The sequence below is a fragment of the Orcinus orca genome, chromosome 17 (assembly GCF_937001465.1).
Source record: "Orcinus orca chromosome 17, mOrcOrc1.1, whole genome shotgun sequence".
In the NCBI taxonomy this organism is placed as follows: domain Eukaryota; kingdom Metazoa; phylum Chordata; class Mammalia; order Artiodactyla; family Delphinidae; genus Orcinus; species Orcinus orca.
The window spans coordinates 33,900,602-33,922,615 of record NC_064575.1 but is presented as its reverse complement, the minus strand read 5'-3'; the positions used below and the strand labels follow the sequence as shown (position 1 = coordinate 33,922,615).

Genomic DNA, 22,014 nt, shown 5'->3' with positions numbered 1-22,014 from the left:
GGATCTGTGGGCAAGCAGGCAGGCCTGGTGTTTCAGTCAACAGGTAAATTGGTCATGATGCTGGCTTCCATGAGCACGGCTGCTGTCTTCATTTTTTTTCCTTCTTTTTTCAGGAACTGCATATTTGTAACTAAAGAATATTAATCCATTTCTCATTTTCTTTTTTATATTGAAATTATTATTTTATTATTTATTTTAAATTCTAATTTAGTACATGATTATAGATATGAAGTTCAGTAAAGAAAGTATTCACTGCCTACATTTGTTTTCTGGCCACTATCATTATTTATTTCATCCCATGATTATTACCGAAAAAATAAAGTTAAATTAAAAATGCCAAATGGAGAAAGGGGAATGTTACATATGACCTCTAGGTGTCAAATTTATGAGATATGAGAATGGTCTGGTGGTAGACCAGTGGTCCTAGCCTTTACATTACACCCAAGCCAGATAAACAGAGCCATGAAGGAAGAACGGGTCAGTCAGAAGGACAAAAGGAGCCAAGTAACTATAAACTGGCTGTATCAAGGCATAAAGAGCATGTCAGTGTGGTTAGCAAGTGGTTATTGAGGGAGACTGACTCAAGGTCCAAAGAAATTAGATCATGTAGAGTTTTAAAGACCATAGTGAGCCAGTAGGTTTGCTCTAATTAAAAATGAGAAGCAAGTGGTGATTGGAGATTTTTAAGAAAGAAAGTTATAGGTTCTGATTTTCATTGTCAGAAACTTTGGAATCATCCTCTAAGCCAAGTCCTGCCAGTTTTTACTTCTAAAATTCAGGTAGATGATGTGACACAGTGCACAGAGATGTTTCAGAGAAGCACTGGTATTTCTGTTTTCAAATGTTTACTGAACTCATGACAACAATGAAGTTTTTTTTTTTTAACAAAGTGTTATTGGAACACAGCCATGCTTACTCATTTATGTGTTTTATGATGGTTTTCATGCTAAAATGGCAGATTTGAGTAGTTGCAATAAAGACTGTATGGTCAACGAAGCCCCAAACATTTCCTATCTAACCATTTACAGGAAAAGAAAAGACAACTCTTGATATAGAAAAAAATTTTAAAGCCAAAATTTGTTTACTTGAAAGAATTGCTACAGTAACTACACCCGAGAAAGACTGATCACAGACAAAATAGAAAACACAAATTAAAAATATTAGGAATGAAAAAGTGGAGTTACCTGTACAAATACAAATATTAGAAAATAATATGTTAATATCACTTTTTGGGAAGACAATTGACATATGGGATGAAATGAACAAATTTGTCAAAAAAAAAAAACCTGCCAAGAAAGAAAAAATATTTCTGAATATCTATATTTCTACTTAGAAATAAATGTTATTATTGATTACCCTGCATTAAATAAAAAGAGAACAAACAAAAAAATCAGGTCCAGATAGCTTTGGAAAATAAAAATAGAGGGTGTACTTCCAAAGTCATTTTATGAAGCCAAGATAAAAATAAAATTTTGTAGCAATTTTATTGTGTGGTAACTGAGCACAGGAACATAATGTTTGCCAGATGTCTTAGTTCATCAACATCTGGATATACTGCCTACTATTTTTCAATATCTATTTGCAAAATGCTGACTTAGGTTTTCATTAAACTGACTTGAAAAACAACCTTTCTCAAATATGATTTTAACCTCTAATAAATCTCTGTTACATTATTCAGTTCTGGACAAGGCATTGCTAACACTAGATAGTCTAGAATTCTCTCCTCTCTGAATTGAACAAATAGTCCTTAGTTGAGAGTGGATTTATTATATGTTTATTAGCAGACTTTATAGAATGCAGCCTGCTTTTGAAAGGGGAATTATTACTTCTTAAGCTTTTCAGAATATCACTTAAAGTAACTCATCCTTACTGAAAATTTATGAATCTAATGCAATATTGTCAATGGATTTAATAAATGCTCAAATTTTACATGCTTAAAAATTAACACCAAGAAACAAAGAGGATATGGTAACTCTTTTACTATTTTGTTATTAAGAGGTTCTTGTTACTGATAGTTACACTGACCTCTCTGACAGGAATGTCATGGGAAATGTTTTATTAATGATTGAAGATCATTGTGAAGATATGAAGTGCCACATAAATACTGAATTCTTCCCGACATAAGGAACTAGACTATATTAGCTGTCCTAGCAATAAATGTCAGATCATGGGATTATTTCTGGAAAGTAGCTATTGTCTAATCTCTGTCCCTTTAGCCTTTTGAAGAAGCTAAGGGTACATGAGTTACTGTTAGTAAAACTGAATAAACTCTATGGGTTTTCTTTTACCTTACAGTACTTAATAGAATCACAGAAATATTAGATTAACAATCAATCAGGGAAGAAAGACCGCCAGGGTTAGAAAACAATGATGTGAAATTCCAAAAGTAGAACAAAAATGTCTGTACAATATAAACAGACCAAGGAATTCTGTTCAAAGAAATGCATACTTAATTATGAAAAGGATAAGGGGAAGATGGGCATTTTGGTTCCACTTGACATGTCTCACAGGTGGATATCTCCAGAAATAAAAAGGATTCTATGCAATAGGTATAATGATGAAACTTATAAACATGAGAATGTGTAAAAGGCATACTATTCATATTTCCATTAGCAGAGAGGGCAAATAAACCTCCATAAATAACAAAAACAATCAACCAAATAAAAAATGAACATAAATCACTGCATTATAATTTAGAATGGTTTTAAGAAATTAGTTGAATGTAAGAAAAGTAAATCCACTTTTTGGTGACACTAAAAACATTCTCTTCGAATATTCTGGAGCTACTTTTAAAATACTCATAGGGAAAGAAAGAAAACAATAGGACATGACAAAGTTACTATAAATCTGATTAAATCAGCTTTATGGTTTTCTAGTATTTTTAGGAAACTTAGAAAAGTGATAAGTATTATAATTTCAGTACAGGATATAAGTGTTAGTGTAAAGTTAAGAATGTTGCTAATTTGAGTAACATGGATGATAAGGCAAAAATGAAAGGAAATACACAAATATTGTATCATATTAAAGTTTAAAATGTTACAGGAGACATCTTCATGTCAGACAGCACTTAACCTCCACAAACTCACAAAACCTTCCTAATATACCAATTGAGTAAGTTTTAAGGACTAAATTAAAAAGGAAACAGGGGAGGAAAAATCAGGAACAATGTTCTGGAAACTGTATAGTGTGCCGAGGAGCAATCTGACTTGTGGGTTTGAACTCCCATAAGTTTCTGGAATTGGCTGTAACAAACATGTAAGTGGAGGTGAACTTGATATGAAAACAGGAAGATTGATTGACAGTATATCTAAAAGGAAATTATACCCATGTTTCACTTGCCTCATTCCATGCAACCTGGGGATGATTCCACTTCTATATAGCAGAAACTAAGCATTATTCTCTGAAGAGGGTAATTAAAGGCCCTGGACTGACAGATAACAGGTATGGTTGTTTAAAGGAAAGTTTACATACCAATATTATAAATGTTGGGACCCACTAATGTCTTTTCCTGCTACAATTGTACAACTTTTGAGAGCACTTAGCCAGGCATATATTCTTCCAAGCTAGAAAACCTTATTAGCTCAAAGAATGACTAAAAGTTCTGACATAGAGGATTCCCTACTGAAATGGCTCAGCTAGGTGATACCTCAGTAATGACCACAGAAAAGAAACCCCATCTGTAAGTGCAGAATTTTCAAACAATGTTTTTATAACTTTGCTTTTAAAGATAAGAAAACAACCAGGGATCACTAGAACTTTGCTTTAAAAAACAAACAATGAAACCAAAAAGCCTCTATTGTAATAGATTGAGACTGCAATAAACAAAAAAGGATATAATAAAAACAGTTGGTAAAGATCAGAAACTGTTCAGGAAGATAAAACGGCCAGCTTCTGGGCATTAAAAAAAAGTTACAGCATTAGTCAAGTGGATGCCATTAAAAGCAATATTCAGAGGACAAAAAATAATTTGAGACATTAAATAAAAGAACAAGAAATCTCTAATAAAATAGAAAACATGAAATGGAAATTATTAGAAAGTAACAAAACCATCAAACAATCCATCTGCAAAGTATACACAGAAATAAAAGAAGTTTTAGAAGAGAGAACATTGAGAGGAGTTCGCAGAGCCAAAGAAAGGAAGATTGACAGGCCTAGAGTGCCAACAAATGAATCAATGAAGACCTACGGCAAAGCGTATCAACATAACATTTCAGAAAACTAGGAACATAATTTGATAGTTTATCACTCTCTTCATCCATACATGTCCCTCTTCTGCTTCCAAGACAGCTCACACTCCTTCAGTTTTTCTTATTCTCTGGAAACTCATTCTTAGTCTCTTTTTCTTTTTCTTTTCTTTTCTTTAATTTTATATTGGTGCATAGTTGATTAACAATGTTGTATTAGTTTCAGGTGTACAGCAAAATGATTCAGTCATACATATACTTGTATCTATTAATTTTCAAATTATTTTCCCATTTAGGTTATTACAAAATATTGACCAGAGTTCCCTGTGCTATACAGATCCTTGTTGGTTATCTATTTTAACTACAGTAGTATGTACTTGTTAATCCCAAACTCCCAATCTTTGTACCCCTCACCCTTCTCCCCTGCTAACCATAAGTTCGTTCTCCAAGTCTGTGAGTCTGTTTCTGCCTTGTAAATAAGTTCATTTGTATCCTTTTTTTTTTTGATTCCCCATATAAGCTATATCATGTGATATTTGCCTTTCTCTGTCTGATTTACTTCATTTACTTTACCTGGAGTAGGATAATCTCCAGGTCCATCCATGTTGCTGCAAATGGCATTATTACATTGTTTTTAATTGCTGAGTAATATTCCATTGTATAAATGTACCACATCTTCTTTTTCCATTCCTCTGTTGATGAACATTTAGGGTGCCTCCATGTCTTGGCTATTGTAATCAGCTCTGCAATAAACATTGAGGTGCATGTATCCTTTCGAACCATGTTATTCTCTGGATATATGCCCAGGAGTGGGATTGCTGGATCATATGGTAGCTCTATTTTTAGTTTCTTAAGGAAGCTACATACTGTTCTCCATAGTGGCTATACCAATTTACATTACCACCAACAGTGTAGGAGGGTTCCCTTTTCTCCACACACTCTCCAGCATTTATTGTTTATAGACTTTTTGATGATGGCCATTCTGACTGGTGTGTGGTGATATCTTGCAGTTTTGATTTGCGTTTCTTTAATATTTAGCGACGTTGAGCATCTTTTCATGTGCCTCTTGGCCATCTGTATGTCTTCTTTGCAGAAATGTCTATTTAGGTCTTCTGCCCATTTTTTGCCTTGGTTGTTTGTTTTTTTGATATTGAGCAGCATGAGCTGCTTGTATATTTTGGAGATTAATCCCTTGTCGGTCACATCATTTACAAATATTTTCTCCCATTCTGTGGGTTGTCTTTTCATTTTGTTTATGGTTTCCTTTGATGTGCAAAAGATTTGAGTCTAATTAGGCCCCAGTTTTTTTGTTTTGTTTTTATTTCTATTACTGTAGGAGACAGAAAAAGATACTGCTGCAACTTGTGTCAAGGAGCGTTCTGCCTATGTTTCTCTCTAAGAGTTTTATAGTATCTGGTCTTACATTTGGATCTTTAATCCATTTCGAGTTTACTTTTGTGTATGGTGTTAAAGGATGTTCTAATTTCATTTTTTTACATGTAGCTGTCCAGTTTTCCCAGCACTATTTATTAAAGAGACTGTCTTTCCTCCATTGTATAGTCTTGCCTCCTCTGTCATAGATTAACAGACCATAGGTGCATGGGTTTATTTCTGGACTTTCTATCCTGTTCCATTGATCTATATTTCTCTTTTTGTGCCAGTACCATACTGTTTTGATGACTGTAACTTTTTAGTATTGTCTGAAGTCAGGGAGCCTGATTCCTCAAGCTCTGTTTTTCTTTCTCAAGATTGCTTTGGCTACTCAGGGTCTTTTGTGTCTTCATACAGATTTTTAATATTCTTTGTTCTAGTTCTGTGAAAAATGCCATTGGTAATTTATAGGGATTGCACTGAATCTGTAGATTGCTTTGGGTAGGATAGTCATTTTGACACTTGATTTTTCCAATCCAAGAACATGGTATATCTTTCCATCTGTTTGTTTCATCTTTGATTTCTTTCATCAGCGTCTTATAGTTTTTGGAGTACAGGTCTTTTGTCTCCTTAGGTAGGTTTATTCCTAGGTATTTTATTCCTTTTGATGCGATGGTAAATGGGATTGTTTCTTTAATTTCTCTTTCTCATCTTTTGTTGTTAGTGTATAGAAGTGCAACAGATTTCTGTGTGCTAATTTTGTATCCTGCAACTTTACTGAATTCACTGATGAGCTCTAGCAGTTTTCTGGTAGCATCTTTAGGATTTTCTATGTATAGTATCATGTCATCTGAAAACAGTGACAGTTTTACTTGTTTTTTTCCAATTTGAACTCCTTTTATTTGTTTTTCTTCTCTGATTACTGTGGCTAGGACTTCCAAAACTATGTTGAATAAAAGTGGTGAGAGTGGACATCCTTGTCTTGTTCCTGATCTTAGAGGAAATGCTTTCAGCTTTTCACCATTGAGTATGATGTTAGCTGTAGGTTTGTCATCTATGCTGATTCTTCCTTCTTTCTCCATTTTGTTTTTAATGTTGAAGTGTCCCAGGGCTTAATACTCAGAACTTTTCTTTCTATTTTCATTTCCTTGGTGTTCTCTTCCAGTCTCATGCATTTCATCTATATTCTAAGTTCCATGATTCCACTGGTAATACTGGCCTTTGTCTCAGCTTCAGCTTGCAAGTTTATCTGTCCAGCATCTCAACTCAACATGTGTAAAGATGAATTGCTAATTTTCTTTTTCACCTCAGTCTGCTCCTCCTGAAGCCATGCCTCTTATTTTATGGCAACTCCATCTTTCCAAGTGTTCATCACAAAAACTGTGATGTCATGCTTGAATCCTCTTTTTTTTTTTTAATGTCCAATCACTTAGAAAATCCTGTTTGCTCACATTTAAAATGCATCTAGATCCGAGCACCTCTCACCATCTCAGCTGCTATCTCTGAGTCTGTTCTACCATCATTTTTTATTTGCTGTGAGCTTATCACTGTTCTTTCCACTCCTTCAGCTGCTGCCCAGCGTTCCATTTTCAACAGAGCAGCCAGGTTGATTTTTTTTTTTTTTTTTTTTAAGTATGAGCATTTACCTGCTCACAGTATTGCAACGGTTTCTCATTCCCCTCATAGATAAAACCAAAGTTTGGACAATAGTTCACAAGGCCTTTCATGATCTAGCCATTTATTTTCTCCCACACCACATCCACTACTAACCTGTTAGCTAAATCCCTGGATTTAATCTAGATGTGTTCCAGCCAAAGGAGCCTTAACGCTCACCATTTTTTCTGCCTGGAATGATTTGACCAATGTATTTGCATGGCTGATCCTTTTATTTCATTCACTTCTTTGCTCAAGTGTCACTTTCACTGCCTGGCTCCCTATTTACATTGTATCCTACATTTCCTACAGGCAATTCCAGATATCCTTTTTTCTGCTCCACTTTTTACTTTGGCCATAGTATTTATCACCTTCCAATACTCTCTTAAATTTACTTATTGTGTTTATTGTTTATATTCTCTTTAATGTAAACTCCATAAGGTAAAGCATTTTAATATATTTTTACTCACCAATGTATCTTAAATGCTTAGAAGATTGTCTAGCACATAATAGGCACTTACTGAATATTGTTAAATGAAAGAATGAAGCATTGCTGGACATTTTCATGTGGTAATAACATTATAATGACTGAATAGTGATCTAACAAAATTTACAATATATCAGCTTTGAGAGGCTTGGAAGATGAAAAGTCAGAGAAATGGAAAAGGTAGAATAAACTCATGTATCTCACAGATTAATGTAATTAGTGATTAAAACATACAAAAAAGAGTAGCAAGATAAGCATGCAATTTAGAGATAGGGGGAAAAATGCCAAAAGGATCAGCTAAAACTGTTGAAAGCTATAGCTTGTAGGCAATGGAAAGTAATTTGATTCTGGGTCAGGCTGATTTTTTTTAGAACTAAATAATTAACTCTGTGCAAAGGTAACTTAGACAGAAAAGAACATTAATTTTAAGATATTTCCATTAAATACAAGAATGGAAATTAATATTATAACTTTCAAACATATTTGAGGTCAGCAAAGGAGAGATGCCAAGTGAGTTAGAATTTCCATCTTCCATAGTAGGGATCAATACTCTCTTATAAAATAAAAAAGTAGTGGTATTATACCATATAAAGGTATGGAGCTAATTCTCAAACAAACTAAAGTAGAAATTTAAAAAGAAAATATACCTTGAGAAATATGTGGAGAACTGGGTTGTCACATGTGCTATTGATTGTTATTCCTAAACTGCTCTATACTATTTGATACTAATATATTAAAAAATATGGACTCTGTTAAAATAGAAGTGTCTTTATATGTCACTTCATCATTTTTTCAGCCATTTTATATCAAGTCACCCTTCTTATATTTTAAATTTCAAGTATAAGAAAAATCTTATTTTCATTATTCATATTCAACAGAGTCATAGGAAAAGTCAAAGGACTCACCACTCCAATGATTTCCCTTTATCAGTGAATTCCAGTCTTCTGATTATATAGATTATCCAGTCTCTTCTGATTATATAGATAGGATGGGGTGAAGGAAGTGATGTTAAGGAGTTAGTGTATTTCTCAGCAAGGCTTGAGGGTGAGTGACACTGTCAGCTTCTGGGTTACTCTTTTTCAAGAGTTCCTATTGTCCTCAAATTTCAGAGTTGAGTCCAAAGTCTCAGAAAAAAAATAAAATTTCTATGACTTCTGCTATACATGTGTAATATATGTAACATACATTAGGAGGGACAGAATAAAGAGATACTGTGACCCACATCCTTTACTCTGGGTTCTAATATGTATCTTTTTACCTATGCACATTTAGGGGGAAAAGGTGAGAAGTGCTAATAAAAATTGACCAGTATCATGAGTTTATATTCTAGGACACACCTTCTATACCATTTATTTCATTTTTACAGAAGCTGCTCCCATAAAATTCCTCCTTTTATGAAAATGTATGCTTTCAAAAATTTTCCTAGCTCTGGAGATGACTTTGAAGTCCTTTCCAGTATACTCTTATGCTTTGATGGAGCAACTTGATATCTATATACTATGATTTTTTGAAGCAGACCTAGATTTCCTAATCTATATGCTTTGCTTTTTTCCATGTATTTCATAAATCTCATGACATCTATGAAAACTGTTAGAGATTTCAAATGCTTATCAAGCATTCATATTCTAAAGGGATATAGGTGTGCAGTAGGTCCAAATTATTTAACCTCTGTGGAATAATAATAGTACCTACCTAATAAAAATATTGTGATGATTAAATGAGTAAAAATATGTAGGATGTTTAGAACAGTATCTGTCATTGTTAATATTACCTAAGGATTTCTTCTTACTATTTTTTTAATGTGGCTTTATTCCTGCAAAGACATGTATTGGCTCTCTGAATCTTAGTTAGTCCCGAAGTCTGAACCTTCAGAGATCTGTCCAGTGCAACTTCTACCCGGCATCTTGCAGACTGAGGGAAAAAAATGTTTTCTACAATGAATCAACTAAGTGTAGTAATGGCGTTATTACGTTTTGCTTCCGGAAAAATAGTCCAAGGAACTATGTAGAAGATAAATTGGTAAGTGGAAAATTGGACAGAGAAACTCTGGATATGAAACACTTTAATCAATATATGGTAATAGAAAGAGGTTAGATTCCAAAAACGTTTCAAGCAAAAAGTAACAGAATTTCAGAGTCACATATCCTCTAAAGATCTATTTCCATTAACCTGAGAAAGTAATATAGGAAGAAATGGACATGGTGAAGGAAGGTAAAATTTACTTAATTTTGAACTGCCTGCAGAAGTTCTTCATAGAGAAATCCAAAATAGTTGAGGCACATCAAGATACTGATTGAGGGTCAAGTTATGACAGGATCCTGGGTAACAAGTTTTAAACAGATGCCAGAGTTGGGCCATGCCAGGTGCAGGTATATTTTAGCTGGTATAAAGCATTACACTTGCTGTGTTGGATAGATAACTGGGTGTATGATAACCTGCTCCAGTTGTCTCTTGCTATTTGAGACAGCACAAAATGTAATGGCTTAAAGCAAAAAAATGTATTATTTTCTATCATGTTTCTCTGAGTTGACTAGGATCAGCTGGGCAGTTCTTGCTTGATGCCTTTCATTGTGAATGCAGTTGGAGAGTAGTTGGGAACAGAGCCATTTTAAGTCCAACATGGCAGGATATCCAAGATGTCTCACTCACATTGCTGAGAACCACTCCTGGTTGTTGGTTGTGAGCTCAGCTAGAGTTGCAGAATGCACTGTCCTGCATGGCTCCTAGTGTATCTTGGGCTTCCCACTGCATGATAGTTGGGTTCTAAAGATGTGTGTCATAAGAGACAGAAAGTGAAAGCAGTCTGGGCCCAGAAGATGGAACTACATCATTTCCTCCATATACAATGGGTGAAAGCAGTCACACAGTTTGCCCATATTCAAGGGGAGAGGTCTCTTCACTGTAAGCATGTCAAATAATTCATAATATTTTAATTCATCAGCCAACTTTAGAATTAAAATGATTACAAAACACTTAGCTTGGGCTTACCCTCTTTTCCCATGTTTTCAAAGATTTTTTTTTTCATAGATTCACTGTTACCTTCTTTTTTCCTTGTGTAAATAAAGATAGCTAAGATGGCTTTGACTATTGTGGATGGAGCAGGGGGTGATCCCATGACCTCTCTAGTAGGCACCAGAGTGAATGGCCCTGGCCAGTAAGAGATAAAGAGAGTTAGGTCACTTCTGGGAAAGGAAGAAAGTGGAATATTTGAGATGACTTATTCATTTTGAGTTTTCTTTACCTCCACTACTTGACCCCTAAATTATCAGTTTGGAGCAAATATAATGTTGTGTAAAAAGTTAAGCTTGTGGCTTATGTATGACATCCAATGGCCTGGTATTAAATCCTTATCCTCCCAATTACTAACTTGTACTGAATACTGTATTTCTTTAAGCCTCTTTTCCCATCTGTTAATAGTACCTAACTGGGCTTCCCTGGTGGCGCAGTGGTTGAGAGTCCGCCTGCCGATGCAGGGCACACGGGTTCGTGCCCTGGTCTGGGAAGATCCCACATTGCCGCGGAGCGGCTGGGCCCGTGAGCCATGGCCGCTGAGCCTGCGCGTCCGGAGCCTGTGCTCCACAACGGGAGAGGCCACAACAGTGAGAGGCCCACGTACTGCAAAAAAAAAAAAAAAAAAAAGTACCTAACTATATTTGCATTTTATAGTAGGTCCTATACTTTCTCATTTCATATTAAATCAAAATCTCTGTAAATAAATTCTGGAAGGTAAATGTATTTCTCCCCAAAGTTTCAAAGTATAGAACATGGCCTAGTTCTGGGTCTTCTGATTCCTAGGTTGGGTTACTGCCTACACTTGCATTTATTCAGACTTTTAAAAAATTCATATTGTCACCTTTAATTTGCTAATTCACCTGCAAAATCTGTGGCTTAAAGACATTGTCTCCAGCCAAGTTCTTTTGGTGATCAGTATCAAGACTCAAGTTAAAGCCTTGGCTTTCACTGACACTCCCCTGACCGACACCACTGAAATTCATAAGTAAATGCTGTGACTTTGGCAAAAGTTCTGCATGTATTTAGATATCAGGCAGTATGTTTACTACTTCAAGACAGTATAATCAGGTTACCATGGAGCTGGAAGAGGACAGTAGCATTAAATCACTGAAAGATTTCAAACTTACAGGCCTATAATCCTGGGTGTAGTGTATTACCATCTTGGATAAATGGCTAAATAAAATTTTATAATCGTTCTCATTTTCAACAGAAAGAGAAATTCATTGCAAATTATAAACTCTTTCCTCACGGCTTCCACAGTTTATGAAATTACTGGCAATGACACATGGCAAAAAAACAGGAAGAACAATTGTCAGAGAAGTTTAAATTAACATACCAATCTTCCAAAGCTTAATTATTTAAATTACTAACAGCACACTATGGAGGTGACAAAACAGTGTCTGAGACCTCAAATAAAACAGAATGGTTTAATGGCAGTTATTTTGCCTTTTAAAATGCATTCTCAGTGACTATTTAAATGGAGAATCTAATTATTTGAGGAGGTCAATAGGTGACATTTTAGTCATCAATGCCTAGCCCTGTAAACTGACCTTGAGTTTATCCTAATTAAGTCAGTTTTCTCTGTTGTTTGACAGCTGCATGGAAGTACATAATGTTTATCTCTTTTTTTCAAAAGCAAAACACTTATTGACTCAGGGTTTTTTTTCCCCTTTTTTCCCTCTATTGCTTTGGGCTACATTATAGCAAAGAAATCTTACAATCACAGGTAAGAGTGAGGGTCCCTTGTGTTTACTAGTATTTCCCAATTTAATAAACGTGAGTTACTTCTTTTTCTTAATTCATTTTACAAGCATATGAGATTAGAGAATTTAGGGTCTGTATAACTGAAACAGGAAAGTAATGAGCATAAAATTATGGATTTTGTGATAGTTTTACATATACCTTGGAACTGGAAGTGCACATTCATGCTTCCTTCTGGAGGGGGGTCAAAGACAAACTCGGAATGGAATATTAAAGTAATTGTGAATAAAGGTCAATTCAAAGAAAGGTAAGCAAGATGGCAGGGAGCTCATCACCTATTTGTGCATTTGAGAAGCCAAGAAGAGAGAACTTGCAGGTTACTCTCTGGATTAGCCTTCCTTGTGCGTGTATTTTGCTATTCCTGCATCTTGACAGGAGGTCAGTAAAATTTCCTTTAACCTGACAACACTTGTGTGGGACATTGCTGGGACACGTAATCCACCACCACTGCAGCATCTTTTGTTATACAAGAATATATTGGACTGAGAAAGAGATGATTGGGAAATAATCTTTCTTTTAGTTAGCTATGATCTCCTCTTCTTCCCTAACTGCAAATGATTAAAAGGCCCAGTTTTGTTCACTTAATAAATTTACTCAGGTATTTCAAGATTACTTGGCTCTTAATAGTATAATATTCATCTACCAAATATGAAAACTATGAATCCGTAATTTTTTAGTTGAAGAAAACTAAACTAAACCAAGTTTTTTAAATGTACATTGAGTGTTTACTTAAAGCAATAATATGACACATGTCTGTACTTGAAGGGTGCAGATCACTTAATAAATGTATGAGATATCTTTAAAAATAATTTATACTTTTCCTATCTTTGCCTTTATACATTTCCTAAGGAAAAAACAGGTGAAATAAGAAAAGTAGGGACTTCCCTTGTGGCGCAGTGATTAAGAATCTGCCTGCCAATGCAGGGGATATGGGTTCGAGCCCTGGTCCAGGAAGATCCCACTTGCTGCGGAGCAACTAAGCCCATGCACCTAGATCCCGTGCTCCTCAACAAGAGAAGCCACCACAATGAGAAGCCCGCGCACCGCAACGAAGAGTAGCCCCCACTCACTGCAACTAGAGAAAGCCTGTGCGCAGCAACGAAGACCCAACACGGCCAAATATATATATATATATATATACACACCTATATAAATAAATGATTTTTCTAAAAATCATAAAAGGTAAAGAAAGTAAACAACTTTCATATTCCTCCAATAATAATTCTATCTTTAAAAGAATGTTCAAGCTGATAGCTATTCAGGAAATTAGAAAATAAACATAATAGAAATGAACACCGACCACATTCCAGCCAGGCCTGTTATGAACAGACTAGTCCATGCTAGTGTTTTCTCCATGACAAACTTACTTCCTTTTCCTACTGTCATTTTCAATATTACTGCCTAACTCTGGGCCTGTTTTTAATACAATCATTTCTCAGATATGCTACGAAAAAGGACACGGAATAGGCAAATACACTAACTTTTTCCTGTAAAGGCTGGTGATAGTTTATTGATACTCTTCTATTTTGATGGGCTTGGTTCTTTAGATCTCTTGTAGAAAGACAAATAAAATTAAGGCAGACAGAAATTCATGACTGGATGTACAAGAATACAATGAGAAAACGTAATTCTTGAGAAAAAAGGCTGAAAACAGTGGTAAAAAGGAGTGTGAACAAGATAGCATTATTTCTGTTATGAACGAAAGCAAAGGAAGTTTTCTTTATGTTTTCAAATTTAGTGCCAAAATATAAGATATTATTTGAGATTATACTTTTTAAGAGTAAAACTGTAGCAAACATTAATTAAAACGGACAAACCAAAATTTACACAAATGGCAAATAAGCACTTTAGAGTATCTATATTGTCCATATGTATCAAAATTCTAATAAAAATTTTCTCTAGGTTTTTGAGTTAAACAAGACACTGATTTCCTTGATCTTCCAATATTTCTCCAATAAGCTTATAAAAGTTTGGAATTCTGAAATATTATCTTTATTTAAACATATACATTTTTAGTTTTAGTAGGATATTTGCACACTACCGATTTACCAAAGTGTTTGTTTCTTCCTGTCTTCAATCTACTCACATACTGATAAAAGAATATATTCATCTCTGTGGGAAACTGTCTATTCCTCATTTTTAGCTCACTCAGTTTGGATGGACTTAACCTGTTCTCAATTTCACAAGCAGGCAATTTTTTTTTTCTAATCCTATCCCCTTGACCACAGTTCATCCTGTTATCATTAGTGTAAGAGAAAGACAGACTCAGGACACCTACTTATTCTTCCTACTAGATAGGAGGTTAAAGTGACATTACGCTTGACATTGCTGTAGCTACCCTAGGGCTAAGGGAAGAAGCTTGCTGAAAATAAGATCGACACAGGGAAAAGAACATAAGCTATGAGATGTAAAATTGCTTAGGAATGGAGTGGCCTCACTGTTAATGAGCTACTTGAGCATATCATGGAGTAAAATGATGTGATGTAGTACTCTAAGTAGATATCAGAAGATAATTCCAGGCAGAGGAAGCAGAACTGGTGTAGGTGGGAATGGGCTTATTGTCAAATTTGGCCTAATGTCCAAAAAATAAAGGTTACTGTATATCTAAAATAGCGGGAAGGTAATAAAATCAGAATCATGAGGAGGTGCAGATAACATCCATGCTTGTAGGCCATCGAAAGATTTTGATTTTATTCGAAAATAGGTAGTGACTAGAAGATTTTGAGTAGTGGAATGACATGATCCCATTTACATCTTTAACTTGATAGTCAGAACCCTAAATGGAGAAGAGTTCTGGGGTGGAGTAGGGAGAGTTGCAAGACAAACATGGAAGCAGGAAATCAGTTCAGAGGTTAGTGCAGCTTTCCTATTGAGAGAAAGGGTGCTGTTATAGAAATAAATAAATATTCAGAATAAGATGTGAATTGTGAAGAGTCTAGAAATGTGATGGCAATTATGAGGTCTTGTTTTATTTCCCCTGCCATCACATCCAAATATTAGCTGCATTAATGTGAAAACACAGAGGTACTGTTTAGGAACTAATGAACACTTTATGTTGTATAAGCTGTGGGGGGGTGCAAGATATTTAATAAAGAAAAAATGTCCATCACTGTACTCTGATTACACTTGCAACATTTTGATTAAATTGCTTGTATTAAATATGAGCTAGAAAATTGCTGATATAATATGAAACTTGAAAGTATGATCTAAAATGCAATTAACCTGCAGAAAACTAATGAAGCAATTGATAATCAGATGGAATAATTTGGTATTTACATAGTTGCAAGTGGGCAGCTGCCAGACACTAAATTAGGAGAATTAGAACACTAAGTGCTATTTTTAAAACAGATTTTCTAGCATGGGAAATCTAAGCAGTGTAAAGAAATTCAGACTGAATTATTTTTTTAGAAATCACATAAGGACATGGTTATTGACACTATGTCTCTCTAAAATCAACTTGTTAAATGCATGCTTATATATTTATTAGGTTATAAACTTTATAAATTGTATCTCTGGAATGAAATCAAAACATTGTATTTGTGTAGGTGCAATACTTAAAAAAATTTTTAAGAAAATGTTTAAGGAGATGCAGTAAAATTAATTTTCCTCTAGTGGACTCGGGGAATATTTGTTTTTAGGATTAAAAGAAAAATATTCTCCTCTAATCCATTTTAATCTCAGAGAAAGATGATTAATGGGTACTTGTGCATTTTTGAACAAGGAAATTGATCTTTTATACCTTCCCTCACTTAAGAACATCACCAGCTCCAAAGCATGTACATCAGCTTTGTAAGGATATAAAGCCAATCATACCTCACATCCTGACATCTCAGAATGGCAATCATTCTCATACCTATTTAGTTAACACAGAATACAGAACACAAAGATTCTCATGGTTAGGACCATCTTCATGATGTAGGATTAAGCATTAGTGGCCATTCTGGATATGCAACCTCTCTCTCAACTTTATGGAGGGGTAAAACATATCAATTGTCAGTTTTAGTTTTGTTTCATATATATGTGTATATATATGAAAATATATACAGATTGTTTCATACATACTTTATTTACATATATATAAGGTGAGATGTAATTCCCATAGCATAAACTTTACCTTTTTAAAGTGTAAAATTTAATGGTTTTTAGTACCTTCACAAAGTTGTGTAACCATCACCACTATCTAATTCTCCATTTCTAACACCCCAGAAGGAATGAGGTACCCATTAGCACCTATTCCATATACCCCTCTTCTGCCTGGCAACTGATAATTTACTTTCTATCCCTATAGACTTGCCTATTCTGGACATTTTTTATAAACAGAATCCTGCAATGTCTGGCCTTTCATGTCTAGCTTCTTTCACTTAACATGATATTTTCAAGATTCATTGTTGCTGTAGCATCTATCAATAATCCCTATATTTTTATGACTGAATAACATTATTATATGGATATACCATATTTTATTTATAGATTCATCAATTGACAGATATTTGGATTGTTTCTACCTTTTGGCTATTACGAAAAGGACTGCTGTAAAAATTTGTACACAAGTTTTCGCGTGGACCTATGTGTTCAGTGTTTTTTGGTGGACTTTCTGGGAATTGCTGGACCATTAAGTAACTTTATGATAAACATTTTGAGGAATTTTCAAATCGATTTTCTAAACAGCTGTAACATTTTATATTCCCACAAGCAATAAATGAGGGTTCCAATGTTTCCACATCCTTGCCAAAACTTTTTAATTTGAATTAAAAAAAATTATAGCTATCCTAGTAGGTCTGAAGTGCTATCTCATTGTGGTTTACATTTGCATTTCCCTAATAACTAATGGTGTTGAATATCTTTTATGTGCTTATTGGCCATTTGTATATCTTCTTTGGATAATGTTTAACCCAAGGGCTTTGTCCCTTTTTTAATAGGATTGTGTCAAGAGTTGAGTTAAACTACTCCATGGTATTACTGCTTTGGTGTCCATTTTGTTTGGCCAAGAAACCTGCAGTGACTTTAAACTGACACTAGCCCCCTCATTCAAGCACATGCCCTAAACAGCAGCCTGCAGAGTCACAAGCAAATGTAAGTTCCTTATATGATTTCCCAGCAGCTCTTGTGATTAAACAGTCTCTTCTGCCTTCCACTGCGATTTGTTTATGTCCCCCTAGGTAAGACCTCCATATAACTTACGAAAACCCTGCCCTTTTAGTTTGAATTAACCAATCCAGCCCTAGCCCAGGAACCCCAAAGCACTCTATCCATGGACTCTAATAAACGCATGTGCTCCAGGTCCTGCCTCTCTCTTTCTGTACTCTGTCTTGATCTCCCCTTCAGGTCCCTCAGATTATACCAGATACTCCCTCCAGGACTTGTGAGTAATAAACTTCTCTATTTCAGTTCCTCTTGTGGTCTTTTGTTGAATGGTGACGTACCATCTGGCACCTTCTCCTCCCCTTGATAAAGGTTAACTTGACAAATTCATAATAGGTTGCTAGTCTTACAACCTCTGTCTGTTTTCATATCTAAAACAGAGTTTCTTATAGACAGTATATAGAGGGATCTTATTTTTTAATCCATTCCTAAATCTCTTCCTTTTAATTGAAAAAATTATTACATTTACTTTTAAAGTAATTACTGTTAAGGACTTCTTTCCGCCTTAGCTATTTGATTATTGTATGTTGTATATTTTTTTGTTTCTCAGTGTCTCCATCACTGTCTTTTTGTAATAGTTAATTTTTTGTTGTGTAAAATTTTGATCCCCCTCTACTTTCCTTTTATGTGTGTGTGTGTTAACAACACAGTTTGAATTCTACCAACTAAATTTCAATAGTATACAAACATTTTGTTCCTATACATCTCCTTCTTACCTCCTTTATATTGTTATTCTCACAGATTAATGCTATATATGTGTGAATATTAATCTAGATTTATAATTATTATTTTATGTATTTGCCTTTCAGTCATATAGGAAATAAAGAGGAGTTATAAACTAAATGTAAAATAATACTAACATTCATATTTACATATACAGTAAGTCTGCTACATGAGTTCCATTCTGAGAGCACGTTCGTAAGTCCAATTTGTTCGTTAAGTCCAAAAAAGTTAGCCTAGGTACTCAACTAACACAATCAACTATATAGTACTGAACCATGATAGGTTTATAATACTTTTCACACAGAAGTAAAGTACGCAAAAGCACAACCACTTGTAGAGGATGCACGCATGTGACAATGTACTCCAGACATGTGAACTAACTTACGTGATTGGACATCTGAATGCACATTCGCATCTTTGAAAGTTCACGACTTGAAGGTTCGTATGTAGGGGACTTACTGTACAGTAACCTTTATTAAAGTCCTTTATTTCTTAATATGACTTCAGATTACTGGCTAGTGTCATTCCATTTCTGTGTGAATGGCTGCCTCTAGCATTTAATATATGAGAGGTCTACTAATAATAAAATTTCTTAGCTTTTGATTATCTGAGAATGTTTTAATTTTTCTCTCATTCTTGAAGGATGGTTTTCCAGATACAGAGTACTTGTTTGTCTTTTGTTTGTTTTTGTTTTAAACTTAAAACACTTTATGTCATCCCATTTCTTCTGGTCTCCATGATTCCTGGTGATAAATCAACTCTTAATCATACTGATGGCCCCTGGATGTATGATTCACTTTTCTCTTGCTGCTTTAAAAATTCTCCTTGTTTTTGTCTTGTGGTGATTTGGCTATAACATGTCTATGTATCAGACTCTTTGAGTTTTTCATGTATGGAGTTCATTGAGCTTCTTGGATGTGTGTATTCATAGATTTCATCCAAGTTGGAATGTCTCCTTCCACTATTTTGTCAAATTTTTTTCTGCCACTTTTTCTCTTCTCCTTCTGGAACTCCAGTGATCCATATATTGGTGCACTGTGTGGTACCCAACAGGTTCTGTGGTTCTGTTCATTTTTTCTTAATTTCTTTGCCTGCTCTTTGGAGTGTCTTATTATCTTCAATTTTCCTGATTCTTTATTCTGCCTGCTCAAATCTGTTGAATCCCTCTAGTGAACTTTTAATTTTCATTATTTTACTTTCAGTTCCAGAATTCTATACTTTAAGGCCCAGAAATTCTATTTAGCTCTTTTTACAATTTCTCTTTGTTAACGTTCTCTATCTGTACATACATCTGTTCCCTAAGTTTCTTTCTTTTCCCATTTTTCTTTCCTAGCACACTGAGCATATTTAAGATAGTTGATATAGGTTCTTTGACTAGTAATGTCAATGTCAGAGCTTCCTAAGGGGTGGTTTGTGTCTTTTCCTGTGAGTGATTTATATTTTCCTATTTCTTTGTATACTTTGTGATTTTTAAATAACTGGATGTTTTGAGTATCATTAATGTGGTAACTCTGGAAATCAGATTCACCCCCTCATCAGGGACTGCTTTTTTTTCACTTGTTGAGGGATGCAGTCACCCATTTGTATAGTGGCTTTCCAAACTAATTTTGCCTAGTCTGTATATATTGTTGTGATGGATCACTGATGTTTCTGTTCCATTATCTCTTCAGTCAGGCTGTTACCTACAAGGGATGTCCTTAAATGTCTGGAGCCATAAACAAATGTATACATAATTTAATTACAAGTGTGTTGGTTTCTTTGAATCTTACAGGAGATAGTGTCGGGGAAGCTGCTGCCAGCAGAGGAGGCCAAAACAAAAGCACGAGCCTACACTGATGCACTGAAAATGACAAATTCACCAAAACACACAACCCCAATTTTGGAGGACAGGTTTTTACTCTCCATTCTTTTCTTTCTTTAAATTGAAACATTGTTGATTTACAATGTTGTGTTAGTTGCACGTGTACAGCAAAGTGATTCAGTTATACATATATTCATTCTTTTTCAGATTCTTTACCCATATAGGTTATTACAGAATATTGAGTAGAGTTCCCTGTTCTATAAAGTAGGTCCTTGTTGGTTATCTATTTTATATATAGTACTGTGTGTATTTTAATCCCAAGCTCCTTATTTATTCCTCCCTACTACATTTCCCCTTTGGTAACCATAAGTCTGTTTTTGAAATCAGTGAACCTGTTTCTGTTTTGTAAATAAGTTCATTAATATCATTTTCTAAAATTAGATTCCACATATGAGTAATATATGATGTTTGTCTTCCTCTGTCTTACTTATTTCACCTAGTATGATAATCTCTAGGTCTATTCATGTTGCTGCAAATGGCATTGTTTTGTTCCTTTTTATGGCTGAGTAATATTCCATTGAACTATGTACTACATCTTTTTTATCCATTTATCTGTCAATGGGCATTTAGTTGTTTCCATGTCTTGGCTATTGTAAATAGTGCTGCAATGAACATTGGGGTGCATGTGTCTTTTTGAATAATGCTTTTCTGCAGATATATGCCCAGGAGTGGGATTGCTGGATCATATGGTAGCTCTATTTTTAGTTTCTTAAGGAACCTCCATACTGTTCTCCATAGTGGTTGTACCAATTTACATTCCCACCAACAGTGTAGGAGGGTTCTCTTTTCTCCACACCCTTTCCAGCATTTATTGTCTGCAGACTTTTTGATGATGGCCATTCTGGCCGGTGTGAGGTGATAACCTCATTGTAGTTTTGATTTGCATTTCTCTCATAATTAGTGATGTTGACATGATCTTTTCATGTGCTTTTTGGCCATCTGTATGTCATCTTTGGAGAAATGTCTATTTAGATCTTTTGCCCATTTTTGATTGGGTGCATTTCTCTAATAATTAGTGATGTTGAGCATCTTTTCATGTGCCTGTTGGCCATCTGTATGTCTTCTTTGGAGAAATTTTGGTCTTGTGCCCATTTTTGATTGGTTTTCTTTTTTTTTTTTTTTGATACTGAGCTGTGTGAGCTGTTTGTATATTAGTATATTTTGGGAATTAAGCTCTTGTCGGTCAAATCATTTGCAAATATTTTCTCCCAGTCTGTAGGTTGTCTTTTTACTCTCCATTCTGACACCAGCCATTCTAAGAATGTAGGCCACCATCCTTATGGCCAGAGTAAACCTGAGAAATGGTGAATGGTAGCAGGTTTGCACATTCTTCTCTCTTACCAGAGTTATGCAGACTCTCCCTTCATCAAGCACTCCCCTGGTTGCTCTAAGTGTCTGATCAGGCTCTGGAGCTCCAAAATAGTTGATTCTTATAATTTTTACAACTTAATTGCTGTTTTGGTGTTAAGACCAACTCCTGGAACTTCGTAATCTGCCATTGTTTGTGATGTCACACCCACATTTTAGTTTTTATTTTGCCAATGACTAAAGATGTTGAGCTTTCTTTCATGTGATTATTGATCATTTATAAATTTTCCTTGGAAGAATGTCTCTTCAAACTTTTTGCTCAATTTCAATTAGTTGTCTTTTTATTGTTGATTTGTAAGATATCTTTATATAGTTTGAACACTAGCCTCTTATCAGACATGTAATTTTCAAATATCATCTTCTATTCTGTGGATTATGTTTTCACATCCTTGATTGTGTCTTTGAAGCACACTTTAAAAATTTATTTTTAATTTATTTAGTTTTTTTTTTTG

General features: G+C 34.8%; 1 long non-coding RNA gene across 1 annotated transcript; it reads left to right on the top strand.

Annotated features, from left to right (window-relative positions):
* Nucleotides 1-9,518: 9,518 nt before the first annotated feature.
* LOC125961857 (uncharacterized) lies at nt 9,519-21,023 on the top strand. The gene is made up of 3 exons (XR_007472933.1): nt 9,519-9,714; nt 17,388-17,541; nt 20,105-21,023. It is a non-coding gene; the product is annotated as an uncharacterized LOC125961857 (long non-coding RNA).
* The last annotated feature ends 991 nt before the right edge of the window (nt 21,024-22,014 follow it).